The sequence below is a fragment of the Aphelocoma coerulescens genome, chromosome 4, assembly GCF_041296385.1.
Source record: "Aphelocoma coerulescens isolate FSJ_1873_10779 chromosome 4, UR_Acoe_1.0, whole genome shotgun sequence".
NCBI lineage: Eukaryota > Metazoa > Chordata > Aves > Passeriformes > Corvidae > Aphelocoma > Aphelocoma coerulescens.
In genome coordinates this window covers 6,190,731-6,204,172 of record NC_091017.1, presented here as the reverse complement: position 1 = coordinate 6,204,172, position 13,442 = coordinate 6,190,731, and the positions used below count along the sequence as shown (strand labels likewise).

The following is a 13,442-nucleotide window of genomic DNA, read 5'->3' as shown; positions in this document are numbered from 1 at the left end:
CAGCATGCTAATCGGAGGTCTGCCAGCCCTGATTTAGAGCCGAGCGCTTGAGCATGTCACAGTTCACAGAGCAACACAGGCAGCTCAACACAGAGGACAGGGTCAGGTTTGTTTCAAAGTCGTCTTGACATAAAGTACAAGTAGTGAAAGACAAAGAAAACAAAAAAAAATATTATTTCTCTTGCTCCATCTAATTCCAGAAATATTTTGTAATACAAGCTCAGTGGAAAAAGATGGTCTTGGAACTGCTCAGAAAGCCTTCCTGTAACAATTAGGACCAATTTGAAGATGTGGTTGACTTTCCTATTTCTCTGCGAGGAGACCTTCAAAGGTGGCACTCTGACAGACGTGAAGACTCCAGCCCTCAATTTATTTGTCCGCAAAACAAATAGAGTGGAAACAGTGGCAAAACCCAGCTTTCCATGTGGCTTTTTCACTGCCAGTCACAGCCCTGACCTGGGGAGACCTTCTGGGAGTGGGTGAGAAGGCTGCAATGAGTCTCCAGCCCTGTTCAGACTCATTTTCTCCATAGAAGCGACCATCTATAGCAGCAAATAAGGCTTGCTTCAATGGGATACTGCTTACGGGAAATCAGGCTGAACTTGTTTAACCCAGGGCTTTCATCCTCCTTGTTATTCTAAACTTAACTCTGATGAGCAGCAACGAGCATCAAGTAGCATGTTTATTCATGTGCAATCTCTCAGTATTTGCCCTCTTAAGCTTTTCCTTTGTCAAATCCAAAAAAAGACAATGGAGACTTTTACAAGTTCATGTTAGTTTTGTCAGTCCATTCATTACAGTTCTTTTCAGCCAAGAATCAGCGACATCTTCTGCTAACCAAATTCTTCACTGAGGGTCCCCTGGAAAAAAGGGATTATTCCTTTCCTTGAATACATAGGAAGGAGAAGGAAAAAGTGATAGCAGAGCATGAAACACTTAAGTTATGGCCCCTTTTACTCAAGAGACAGATGATGACTGTTTTACCCAAGACTGCATCGCTTTCCCCTTCCATCTCAGATACAACAATTCAGCATTTGCTGGACTGGGAAAAAAGCAATGATAATGAAATGCTTTGGGCCAGAGACTGGTGGAGTCCTTGCCATGAGGCAGGCATATTACACGGAGCTGTCACTTGATGGAACGCAGGCTGCCCCGTGTGACCGCCCCAGTCCTTCCAGCCCGGCAGATGATTGGGTCACTGCTATCCAAGGTTATTGCTGGAGCTCAACCTTAGGGCTGGGAAGGAGGCAGGCTCTGCTCTTGGGTCTCATCTGCTCCTGGCAAGGGCTCCAAACACAAAGTTCTTATATAAAAGGAGAAATAACAACCCATTTTCCCACATGTTAACCCTTGAAGGCTGAAGAAGCACCGCACTGCACTGCGGGAGGAAGCTGCGAGCAGCCTCTGCACGGGAAGGAGGATCTTTCACCACAAAATGCTTCACAGTAACGTGGTTTAATGCCCAAATGGGCTGAATGACAGAGCTTCCAATTGAAAGGTGTTATAAATCTCACAAGGCTGGGTTTGGAGGCTGCTGATCAGAGGGGAAGGATCACAACGCCGAGGAAAGAACGTGCAAGCCAAGGAGTATAGGTTTCACATCACACAATAGAGGCCTTTCTCGGCTCTAGTCTGAGGTAATTCACTCTGCCAATTAATAGCTTTCAGCCAGGAAAGTTACATTAAGGCAATAAGTCTGACTCATTTTTTAGCCTTTTTTTTTTTTTTAACTCACGATTTTGTCATTTAGCCAAACACATATAGATAGAAAAGCCTGCAAAAGTGTTCTTGATTGCTGAAATATTGCCTGTGAAGTGTTTATTATTACTGCATTAAACGAAAGAGAGTCCTCAGCGGCGTTTGCTGCGTGTGTCATCAAGCTCTGGCCTTCCAAATGCATTTTATTGACATTCATCTTGCAGCTAATGAAATGAAAGGTTGAAAGTTGTAAAGTTTTGCAGCTGATTAAACAATTTATATATAATTCAGAAATTAATCTTGGGTAAGTCACATTCAAAGAGCATCAGTAATGCAATTCAGCCTGGAAAAGAAAGCTAGCTCGCAGCTAAAACCTGAAACTCGCTGTTTTAAATGTATTTGCTAAGACAAAGCCAAGGCCAGAAAATTCACTCCATGGGTTCAGTCACAAAAATGAACAGAGGTGGCAGTGCCTTTAGATCCCAACCTTTGCCTCATACCCCAATCCCTTGTTCTCCAATTTCCCTTCTTCCCTGGAAGTGTCTACAAGGCACCATGCAGTGCAGTATGGGCTCATTTGTGTCAGCCTCAGAGAAGGGACTGTACCAGCCAAGGCTGAGCACTGCACTAACAAAATTAGCTGGGGTAACATAAGTAACCCAGACCTCATCAACACTAGCTTGTGGCTGCAGAGTGCTCACAGAGACATCCCAGAAGTCCAATATTAATTCAGCTGTTTGTAACATCCCAAGTCACTGCTCCTCAGCTCAAAACCCCAAAACTTTCTCTTCTTACTTAGATGGAAAAACTCACGTATTTACATTGGTTTCCTGTCTGTGTACTTATCCAAATATGTTTTTTTCCCTCTAAGTAAAATATCACGTCCACAAATTTACTCCTTTATTCTATTACACCGAAAGATAAAGTTGCAATTTCACAGAGAGTCCTCAAAGCTTTTACTCAGTTGAAATTAAACTACTAGCTCACATTTCTGCAGTTACTGAGAAATGTAAGAAGAGGAAATTACAAATGAAGTAATTTCATATGGAAAAGAAATAGCTCGGGGCCAAATTCTACCGTCCTCAGTGAACTTCCAGTGAAAGCTGTGCTTGCATAAGGACCACAGAATTTGGCCCTTGGTAATAAGCAGGTTTCATAAAATGTACATGTCATATTTGTGGTGAGAGAAGTAGTTTCCATGGTCAGGCTGAGTTCCCAGATTTCTTAGTTTTGCTTCAATAGCAAATCTCCCCCAAGTCAGTTATTCTTATTATGGTAGAGCATCGCCCCTATTTTATTCAAACTGCTCTTAATATTTTGCATAAATAAGGGCAGTAAATTCAGTGTAAATTCTGCAATATTAGCCAGACACACAAGATGACCCCAAACCGTTCCTAATAAACCAGACATGTTACAACCTACCTAAAATTGCTGTACACAGCCACACAAGCCTCTGAGTACTTTTAAAAACAGCCCTGAGGGCTAAAGCCACAAACATACACTTTTCCCTCAGTGAACTTCCATTAAAAATTTCTGTGATTTTTCATGATAGCCTGGCTATGTTTTGGAAGAAGCAGCAACTATTTCTTTGTCAGACAATCCTCATTTAGAGCATTTCTCTAGTGTTATACAACTAGCAGGTTTCTTCCCAAATCCCAAAATACCATGTCTCACAGAGGCTTAGAATACCCATGATGGAAAAAAAGTTTTCCAGAAGGATTGAGGAGTGAAGGAACCATCAAATGATGAATAACCAGAGAACATAAAATTGACTATGTGAACTGAATGGGAAAGATCAAGTTGGCTGTTCCTGTTCAGTGAGTATCAAATCTTTAAAATTTATAAGATGGTGCCATTCATATATTATCATTATTATTCTGAATTTCCCATCTCTGTGTGCTGAGGTCTGTTTCTGTGAACTGCACAGTTTATTTTCTAGGTGGCAGCTGTACATATACACTAAGCAGACGGTCCCACAGACGTCCACACACGTCACTGTTGAAACAGAGATTAACCTGGGATAGTGTCAAAATAGTAACACTGAGTTCAGGGGGAAAACTGCTTCCCACGGACGCTCTCCCAAAAATTTCAGCTTTTTTGCTTACATCTGCAAGTAAACATGTGTCTGGGGATGAAGAGAAGGAGCAGACCTTGGGAGCCTGCTCCTTGGGGGCCTGTGGTGGAGGATGAGTTACAGAGAGAGGTTATGAGAGGCTACCTTGGGCTCGGCCAGCACTGGGCTGTGGCTCTCCTCTTTGCAAGAGACACTGGAGGAAGTGACAGGAAGAAACAGCCATGGGGAATGTGGGTCAGGCAGGGGCACAGGGCAGGATCTCTCTTGTCCCAGCAAGATGGCAAAGAGCTATGAGCAGGTTTTCTGCTCCATTCACCTATGCTTGCTTGCAGCTGATCACCACAAAAAATATTATGATATTTGCAATTTGTCACCTTAGAAATTCTAATAAGCCCTCTCAATTTTTTCCTCTCCCTGTCCAGGAGAGGTGGGATGAAAAATAATGGCTCTGTGCATCAATACAAGTAGAAGAAAGGAAACAAAATGCAGGAAGGTGACGGTGGGGAGAAATACCATTTACCTGATAATCTCTATTTCTCAAATGCTGGATAACCAGCAAAGAGAGGACAATACACCTTTCTGGATGAACTCATCATAAGCCACTCATTGCCCCCACTTATACTGATGCTTCGAAGCCACAAAGTCACCCACAAGGGATGCACCTAAAGGCTACTTTCACTTTTGCCTTGGTCTATCCACGCACCCTTGGAAGAAGGGAACACTGTGTGCTTGTCCCTTGTCCTGGGGAATGGGAAAGGGACGCTGTTTGGGCTCCCTGGAATCCCCAAACACATGGCAGTGTCTGCTCTGGTACATGTTCAGCTCTCCACACCACATCTGGGTGAGTGAGGAATGATCAGAGCACTTAGTGCACTGGACCAGCAAGAAAAAAAACCATGGAAGGAAACTTGCAAAGCCACTTAGGTTCTTCAAGAAAGCTCAGGAAAAGATGATGCTATTGGAAATTATCTCGGCTGCGTGGTGCTGTTTGGCTCACAGCAAAAATTAGAAATAGGAGAATGTGTCCAGCACACCATCCACATATTGTTTGAAGCCTTAATGGCTTCTAGGTCCTGTCTGCACCATGGTTAACACAGCAGATAGTAAAACCATCATTCCTTTCAGAAAGCAGGAACTCAAAAGTTTTTGCCAGCACTAAGATATCTAAATCACGTGCTAGAAAACTAACAGTAAACTCAAGCAAAAAACCCACAGATACATTTCACTAAAATGAAAGAAAAAAAGGATTCAGATGAAATAAAATGAATCTAAATGACTAATCAGGACTCATACTGCAGGCAGTTTACCATGTTTTGTGGTAAATTAAACACATCATTATGCTGAAAATTGGAAAGCGATTTAACAGAAATGGAATTTTTGCATCACTGAAATGTGTTGCTTTGCAACAAAGCGGATTTCACTTCTCCAGTCAAACAGTGAATGAGTCCCAGGACTAGGACTTGTATGTGTTATCACAGAGAATTAACTTTTACACTCAAGTAAACAAGGCCTTTCTCACAATAAAGTGGCCAATCTTTCTAAATGCATTTAAATACAGACAGAGCGTGCTGAGCCTCCCTCAACTGGTGAGTCCTAAAATAAATATGGAGCTAGATAAGGTGAAAATGCAACAAGCCTGCACTACACTTTGCATTCCTAGTGCACACAAACCTTGATTTGGAACATGGATGACTTTAACTTATTTTCCAAGAACAAAGAAGAAACTGCGTATGTGAAATGAGAAAAAGCAGCAGCTCTTTTTACAAGATTGCACCACAAATATTTGTCCTGGCTGGGTGTGTTGACTGTGCTTTGTTTTCCTCTTACTCAATTTTTCACCACAGGCTGTCATGCTAAGTCTTAAAAAAACTGGTGAGCCTAGATTATTTTGAGACAAAAGCTCAAATATGTGGCTAATAAAAGATATTAAAAAGTTAGAAGCTGTACTCTCAGTCAGGTCAGCTGGTGACCGTGGTGAATGAGACCATGCAGGAAACTCAGATTTTCAAAATTTCTGAGTGTGTCAAATTTGAATTAACAGAACTTGTACATCAAAACCCAAGGGAATAGATTGATAGCTGGGACAGATCTGTACTTTTGCAGGTATTATCTAACAAGAAAAAAAAGAAAAGAAAAAGGGACTCTGTACTACATCAGGTATTAGTATCATCCCCCATCTAGCAGCCTAAATAAACTGGGAGCAAACAAAACTAAGTTTGAGAACATCAAAAGTGAAAACAAAATAATAAAGTAATCACTGGATCAGAGTCCAACCTCGTTCAAGCAACGTGTCCAGCCATGCTTAGGCTGATGCTTGTGCACAAACACAGATACTCACACTTGTTTTGAGAGTGCAAAAGAAAACTTAGTCCCAAAATAGTGATGCACAATGGGATCGCTCATCCGGTTTTATCCACATGGGTTTTAAATTTGAATACCAAAATTCCTGGCTGACTATATCCTATGAATTCATTAAGTTTTGGGGCTTCAGAACACGGGCAACAACACATTATGATTGATTTAACATGCTGTTGTAAGAAAGGGACACAGAGGGGCAGTTTTAAGGCCTCTGGTGTATAGGCACATTTCCCTATCCCTGTTTTCTTCCTCTGATCAGGAGCAGTTTCCTGCAGCTGTTAACCCAGAGAGGCAAAAAAAAAGCTGGAACACTGTTACAGACCTACAGGAACACAGACACTGACTGAGAAGAAAACACATGCAATAAAGTATAATATATACTTAGCACAACTTCACGTTTGACAATCTCACACGTACGTACTGCACGTTTCTTAGCCAGAAACACATTTATTTCCAGAGCAACCAAATGTTTCAAAACAAGAACAATTAAGGAAAATGCTGAACTTAACGTTCATAAAAATCATGGCATATGACTGGTTGTAAGGGTGCAAGGAAGAAATTGTTCCCTGTAAGGGTGGTGAGGCCCTGGCACAGGTTGCCCAGGGAAGTTGTGGTTGCCTTGTTCCTGGAAGGGTCCCAGGCCAGTTTGGATGGGGCTTGGAGCGATCTGATCTAATGGAAGGTGCCCCTGACTATGGCAGAAGGTTGGAATTCGATGAGGTTCAAGGTCACTTCCATCCCAAACCATTTTATGATCTCCCTGTGCCCGCAAGGCAGGCGGTGCTGGGAGAGTGGGCATGTCCATGTGTCCCACCCAAGGCCTCTGGTGACCTAAGTGAGATTGAAAGAAAGTGGAACAGCAACTCAGAAGAAAGGCAGAGCCATTAAAAAAATATTTCCTTAAAACCACCAAATTACTCCTCCTTGTTATAAGTTATTGCTGTAAACAGAAGAAACAGAGAAGCTGGCTCCTGCAGGAACTGCTGACTAAGGCAATTTTTGATGGCTTGTGACTCCTGAATATCCCACAGCAAAATTCCTGTAATGCACAATTTTGAATTACGCTTTAAAAACACCCTGTATAAATAGAGAAGATTAACCAGCAAGCTAAGTGTTCAGGCAATATGTGCATGTTTTACTTGTTTTATCCTTGCAATTAAGGCTTCCTGAAATTGTAGCTTTGTATTTGAAGATTGAGCTAGCAGACTTACAATTTATAAGGTGTAATGTTTAATTTAAAAAACGGTTTAAGATCACCAAGGCTGGAAAAATCTTAGTATTTGTCAAAGGCTGATAAACTGCTTAAGAACTACTCTAAGTATTCTTCTGCAAAACAGATTACATCCAGAGATCTCATTAGCAGATATGAAACAGAATTTCACAGGTAAGTGATGTAAGCAGAACAACAATTTAAAATTAATTTAGATGTAGAAGTTCTAAACTAATCAGAGCAAGATGGATGAATGAAGAGTTAAGAGAGGAAGTGTAACAGCTTGAAAACTGAAAAACAGACAATTCTTTCTAACCTGAAAATTTTTACATATTAAGCATTATGTTCTAGCTTGTTTTCCAGTTTAAATAAATGAGCCTGAATCTTTTTTTTTAAGAGATATACACCTGCATTTTCCCCCCCTGAAACTAGTTTGAGTTGGTTTGAAAATGAAGTCCTGTGCATTATTTTAATCTGAGTGAGAATCTTTCATTGTTTTCACAGATATTTCAGCTTGAGCTGGTCAGTCTGAGCCCTTTGCGAACTTGAATATAAGTCTCTCCTGCACCCCACCCCAGAGAACTTATATGCTTGGATTTAGCCCAGAGACTCTCACTGGGCTATTTTGAAAATATTGATCTAATAATGAAGGTTTAAGTCCAAAAAGAGGACTAAATCCAGCAAATGGCATTCTGGGGCTGTGTTGTGCATCTCATGGGGCGGTTCTCTGAGGGACTGGGCTAAAGCCCTCATTTCCTTTGGGGAGGAAATGTGTCAAATCCTATAGACACTGATATGCTCTCTTCCCTGACAGTAATTCTTTAGGGAATATTGGACTGACTCTGCCACAAACTCTCTTCCTAAATAGTTTTTGGAGCTTTTGTCTTCTAGAGAAAAATGTCACAGGGCTAACAGTTTCTAGGCTCTGTGATAGGGCAAGACCCTGCTATTAGATTCCCACAACCACAAAATGCCACTCTCAATTCTCTTGTCTCCTGATTTTGGGTGATGGTAAGACACTATGAACACTACAAACTCATTGATGAATGTTGCCATTTCAGTTCTTCTACAGGGCCATTTAGAAATAAATTAAAAAATCATGCAGAACTACTGCAACAATAGTTTTAGTACCAGTATTAAAAGAGCAAAAATAATAAAGCCAGTGAAATAGAAAACCACTAAAACTAGACTAGAGTAGACATCACTGACACAAGAAAGAGCTTCCATAAAGACAAGGAAATAAACAGAGCTGGGACAGAACCCAATATTCATTTTGAAACAGCTGTGGCTATAAAACAAGGCCACAGAAGAGAGCAATCCTTCTGTCAACTGCTAAGCACCAAGGTGAGCAGACATCAGCTCCATTTAGCTCACCAAAGCCTCAGCAAACATTGCACAGAAAGTCTGGCAAACAGGACATCTCTAGCTGAAGTGAGTTGCTTGTTTGTTTTGACAGCACCAAAATTTAAAAATAGCTAAATTTGTTCTAAAAGTAATATTCATTCTTTTCAGGCAACATCTTTTCACACTGTAGACTCCGCGTTAGGTAGAAATACAGTGTCTGCTAAGGAAACAGGATGAGTACAAATGTCTTTAAGCTCAGCCACTTAAATCTCACACAGTGTTGACCCTTAAGACTTTCTCAATATTACTAGAAAATACAGCTGTCCTTCTGTTGTTACTCCAAACTGGGAAATATCTTGAAATGTGTTTAAAAAACAACACAACTGCACTGTCGTCTTTCACTTGATTTTAGGATTGAAGGGAACCAAAAGCCTAGCTCAGAAGAGAATTCCTGAGAAGTATATAACCTCTCTGCTTGGTTGCCCTTCTACATCCTTGAAGGAAACAATGCATAAGTCAGGGACCAACATTTTCTAAAGAAAAAAACATATGGTTGTTTTTCATCCAGGCCAGGGATGTATACAAAGAGCAGCTAACTAAATATAATAATCAGTCCACGGATTCATTTCTTTAGGGACTATTTATCTAAATCAATAAATAGATTATTTAAGAAAATAAAATTTTAAAAACCCCAAAACACAGGAACACAGCTTCTAATTAGAAACATCACAATTTGATTTTGGTTTCATTGTGGCAATATGCCATTCTGACCAACCCAATCAAGAGATGGTGGCTGCAGTTTATTTAAACAGTAGTCCTAGGCAGTGAGTAGGTTTCCAGATGTGCTACTCCACATCCCTGCAATCAATAAATAAGAGGAGGAGGACTGTTGGAATGCTAACATTTGTCCAGAAAATTGCTCAAAGCGTTAAAAACAGGGATGATAAAAGCAGCTGCACCAGTTCTTGTCATGCTGCCAGAGTTGAATGTTTACCTAGTGCTGCATCCCCACCAGATGGGGTGAAAAAACAAAAAGTAGCAAGTCTCTTTTCCCAACCATTTTGCCATGAAGAAAGGTACACCATAGCAGAATAGATTTATGTGGTAGAAGCAGACCCGTGAAGAGACATTCAAATAGTTGCATGTAGGTTTCTTGGCGTTTATGTTAGCAGACATTCTGGGGCAGCATCTGCAATCTAAACACTCTCCTGTTATTCCACAGTCCATCACCTTGCCTGTCGCTCTATTTATAATTCATGCAGTCTGGTCTTAGAGCTTGTGCTGCAAGAGGGTCTCTAAACTGGGATGGCTAAGCTTCAGGGTTGAATTATGCTTTATTTCTCGACCAAAGCCACAGGTGTACAGCTCTGGAAGATGCTGAATGTTCCCAGTGATGGATGCTTTGCGTGTCCTCATAAATCCCCCCTGCCTAGAGTGGCGGTCTAATATCCGAGACCCAGCCACAGTGAGAGCACAGTGGAAGTGCAGAAGTGAGGGAAGAGTGATGATAATCCAAGGTAGGAATCAAAACCCTTTGTGCAGACTGTCCTATGGAAACTGGGCACGAGGCAGGCTGCATGGACACAAATCACTGAGCTGAGCGCCAGAAGTTGTTTTGTCAGTCTCTTCCCTTTCCTAGCACAGAGGGAAGGCTCTGCACCAACCCATGATCCACCCTGAGGACCAGGCAGAGGATTAGCAGCCAAGGCCAAGGAATAGTTGGGCCAGAGCCAGGACAGTGCATATATCATGACTGACTTCCCTGGGCCTGAGGGGAGCTCTTGCTTGGGGAAGCATTTCTTCAACAACCGCCCGGATTTCCACTGCTGGTGCACGTGGTCCCACCAGTGGTCCCCTACCTGACCTGTCCCCAGTGCTTACGAGCAGCTGAGCTCTTCACTACTCACAGTGCTTCTCACATGCCCAGGACTAAGATCTGGGCTCTGGGAGAGCACGCCTGTGTGCAGTGAAAGAGCACAGAGATCCCTGAGGGCACAGGCACTGTATCCTATGCAGCCCTGCTGGCTCCACACTTTACCACATCCTAATCCTTCCCTTGCTGTTATACTCGGTGTACCTGCTGCCAAAACATTCTGTAAAACCTATAAAGGTGCATTGGATGGACACCTCAAGATAAAAATAATGAGAAATTACAAGTCATCCTTCTTCCAGCAACTTCCCGTTACACAGGCTAAGGTAACACTGCAAGAATCCACAGTCACGACTTGATGAAGTGAAAATAAACATAAGAAAAGCTAGAAATCCTTGATTATGGATAAGGATACCAGGAAAACAGCCAAAACTAAGTTGGGAATCCATTAGTTCTTATGTCTAACAGTGCTTCTAAGTATGTATTGTGTCTGCTTCCTGGAAAGAACAGGAAGAGTTGGCATAGACTTCTATAGGAGCAGGATATCATCTCTGAATACTTTAAACCAGTCAGTGCAGCCTATAAAAATTCAGATGCAGACCCTAAGAAAAATGGGAAGAGGGCTGGACAGACAGAATTTTGCTCTTGATGGACTTTTCCAGAGTTAACTGCATCTGGATGTGTACCATGATTTTTATCTGTAAAAAAACCCCCAAACCTTAAATCAGATGCACCATATATGGCAAGACTGTTCTTTGGGCTGCTAAAGACTACTTGAAAGACTGTTTATTACAGCTATTAAAAGCCAACCCCAAAGTGCAAAGGACAATACCTTTTTCGTGATTCATTTTCAAATATAACATGGATGTGGACAATTTCAGACAAGTCTGCTTTTTTCAACACTTTGTCAGGCACAGCTTCCCTACCTGTTTTGCATGTATATTTCTGGATAAATGATCTGTATGCAAAATCCTTCTTTCTAGGAATTATCAAACAAACACAAACTGAGAGACTCAAAAGAAATGGTTATGTTAGGCAAAGAGCTGGACACACCTGTGAGAGTTTCTTTTATAAACATTTAGCAGCTGCTCAAGAACATAAATATTCCAAACACTTTTATTATCCATTTCAAGATTGTGTTATTCCCATCTTTTTGCCAGCATGGCAAGAAATACCTCATTTAATGAAGCAGGCACTGAGTAGCAGCAGCCAGTGTGGTACCACCTGGATATCTACTATGCCTATGGTTCACATCCCACTTCCATGAAATCAAGTTAAGTTTTGCCACTGACTTCTAAGGAAGACTTCTATTTTCCTGTGATGTTTTAGATAAATCGTGGCTAGCATAGTTTTCAATGTATTCTTAGCTGGTATGAATTCAGAACAAGTCTTCAGTGCAACCAGAAGATGATAGCTAATGCTATTCACCAGCCTGGCTGAAAACTACCCCAAATCACACCAGCTGTGGATTAGTCAGGCTGTAAACTTAAACATAGCAGAGCAGTTACATTTAGCTTAAAGTTACTGCTGAACACACTTGCTAGTACATTTTAACACTAGTAGGAGGGCATGGGAACTTGTGCGTTAGCTTTACAAGAACATAGCAAATTTAAAAAGGAAGTTTCAAACAGTGTTTAATCAGTGTGATATCTACATGTTTAAACACAGGAACTCATAAAACATACTGCTGTTCTTGTCAGCCACTTATGGCAAAGGTCCCATGCACACTTCATGTATTAACATCTCCCTGGATTACCTGAAACTCAGAGATCTCCCAACACAAGTAAATATTTTCATTTGGGACTGCTGGATTTAACTGTTGGTTAAAGCTCCTAGATTTTGTATTTTTCTTTAGGGATCAGAATCTAGGAAAAGCCTGTGCTCTGGTCAAACTCTTGTCTTACACACAGTGCTAGGAGCGGGGTACAGCTGAGTACTGCTCCCCTCCCTCTTCCAAGAAGGACAATAATTGCTGGCTGCATGCCACCCCTTTTATCAGTTTAGTCTTTGGGTACTTTGTTCTGTACAGCCCTCACTGACTTCTGCCAGCTTGGACTGAGAGACCAAAGAGACATCAAGACAAATCCAGCCTCAGCTTCAGAAGGAACATGAGGACGTTCAAGCGAGTCCAAGTCACAAGTGATCAGTTCAAGGCTACAGAGTAATGGAAAGCCAGTGTAAAAACCATAAAGCACACAGTATCTCTAGCCAAAGTACAAGACAAATGATACCTCAAGCCCTAAAATTGTGTTTTGCAGCTTCGGCTGTGCTCAGACTGTGGAATACCTGAGCACTGCTGCAATAGGAAAATATAAGCCATAGCTATTGTCACTGGCACAAGATACTGCACACAGCATGGCAGAAAACAAAACTGTATTCACTTGTCAGCAAGTCGGGTTTGGTTCTATTTTTACTGCTAGAAAGCAGGAACAAATTCTGCAGTAAATTAAATCCATCAAACCATGGGAGACCGGAGATCAGTCCAAAGTATGATGCAGGATGTCTTTGTTAATAATACTCACACCAAAATCTGAAACCAAACTTTTGTGCTTGGACACCTCAAGTGAAAGTGTAATTAATCTTCATAAGAAGACTTCACGTCCTGTTTTAAAATGAAAAAACTTGGAATACATTTGGTACTGTGGAGCAAACATATGACTGGATGCTGAGCAAAGCAGAAAATTAAAATACTGAAATGCAAATTCTTGTTACTTTTCAGGGATAAGATTTCAGTAAGATTAACTGGGTAGTCCATAGCTGTTTTCTGGCCACAGGTGTGACCTCTGCACATTTGTGATGCCAACATTATATAGGGTTTTATTGCCGTTTGAACTGGTTTTTTGTAGTCATGCATGAAGCTCTAATGACTTAGGTAGGACCACTTACTA

General features: G+C 41.3%; 1 protein-coding gene across 1 annotated transcript in view; it reads right to left on the bottom strand.

The window, feature by feature from the left end:
• FAT4 (FAT atypical cadherin 4) overlaps positions 1 to 13,442 on the bottom strand; it is a 123,877-nt gene that overhangs the window by 36,202 nt on the left and 74,233 nt on the right. The window lies entirely within an intron of this gene.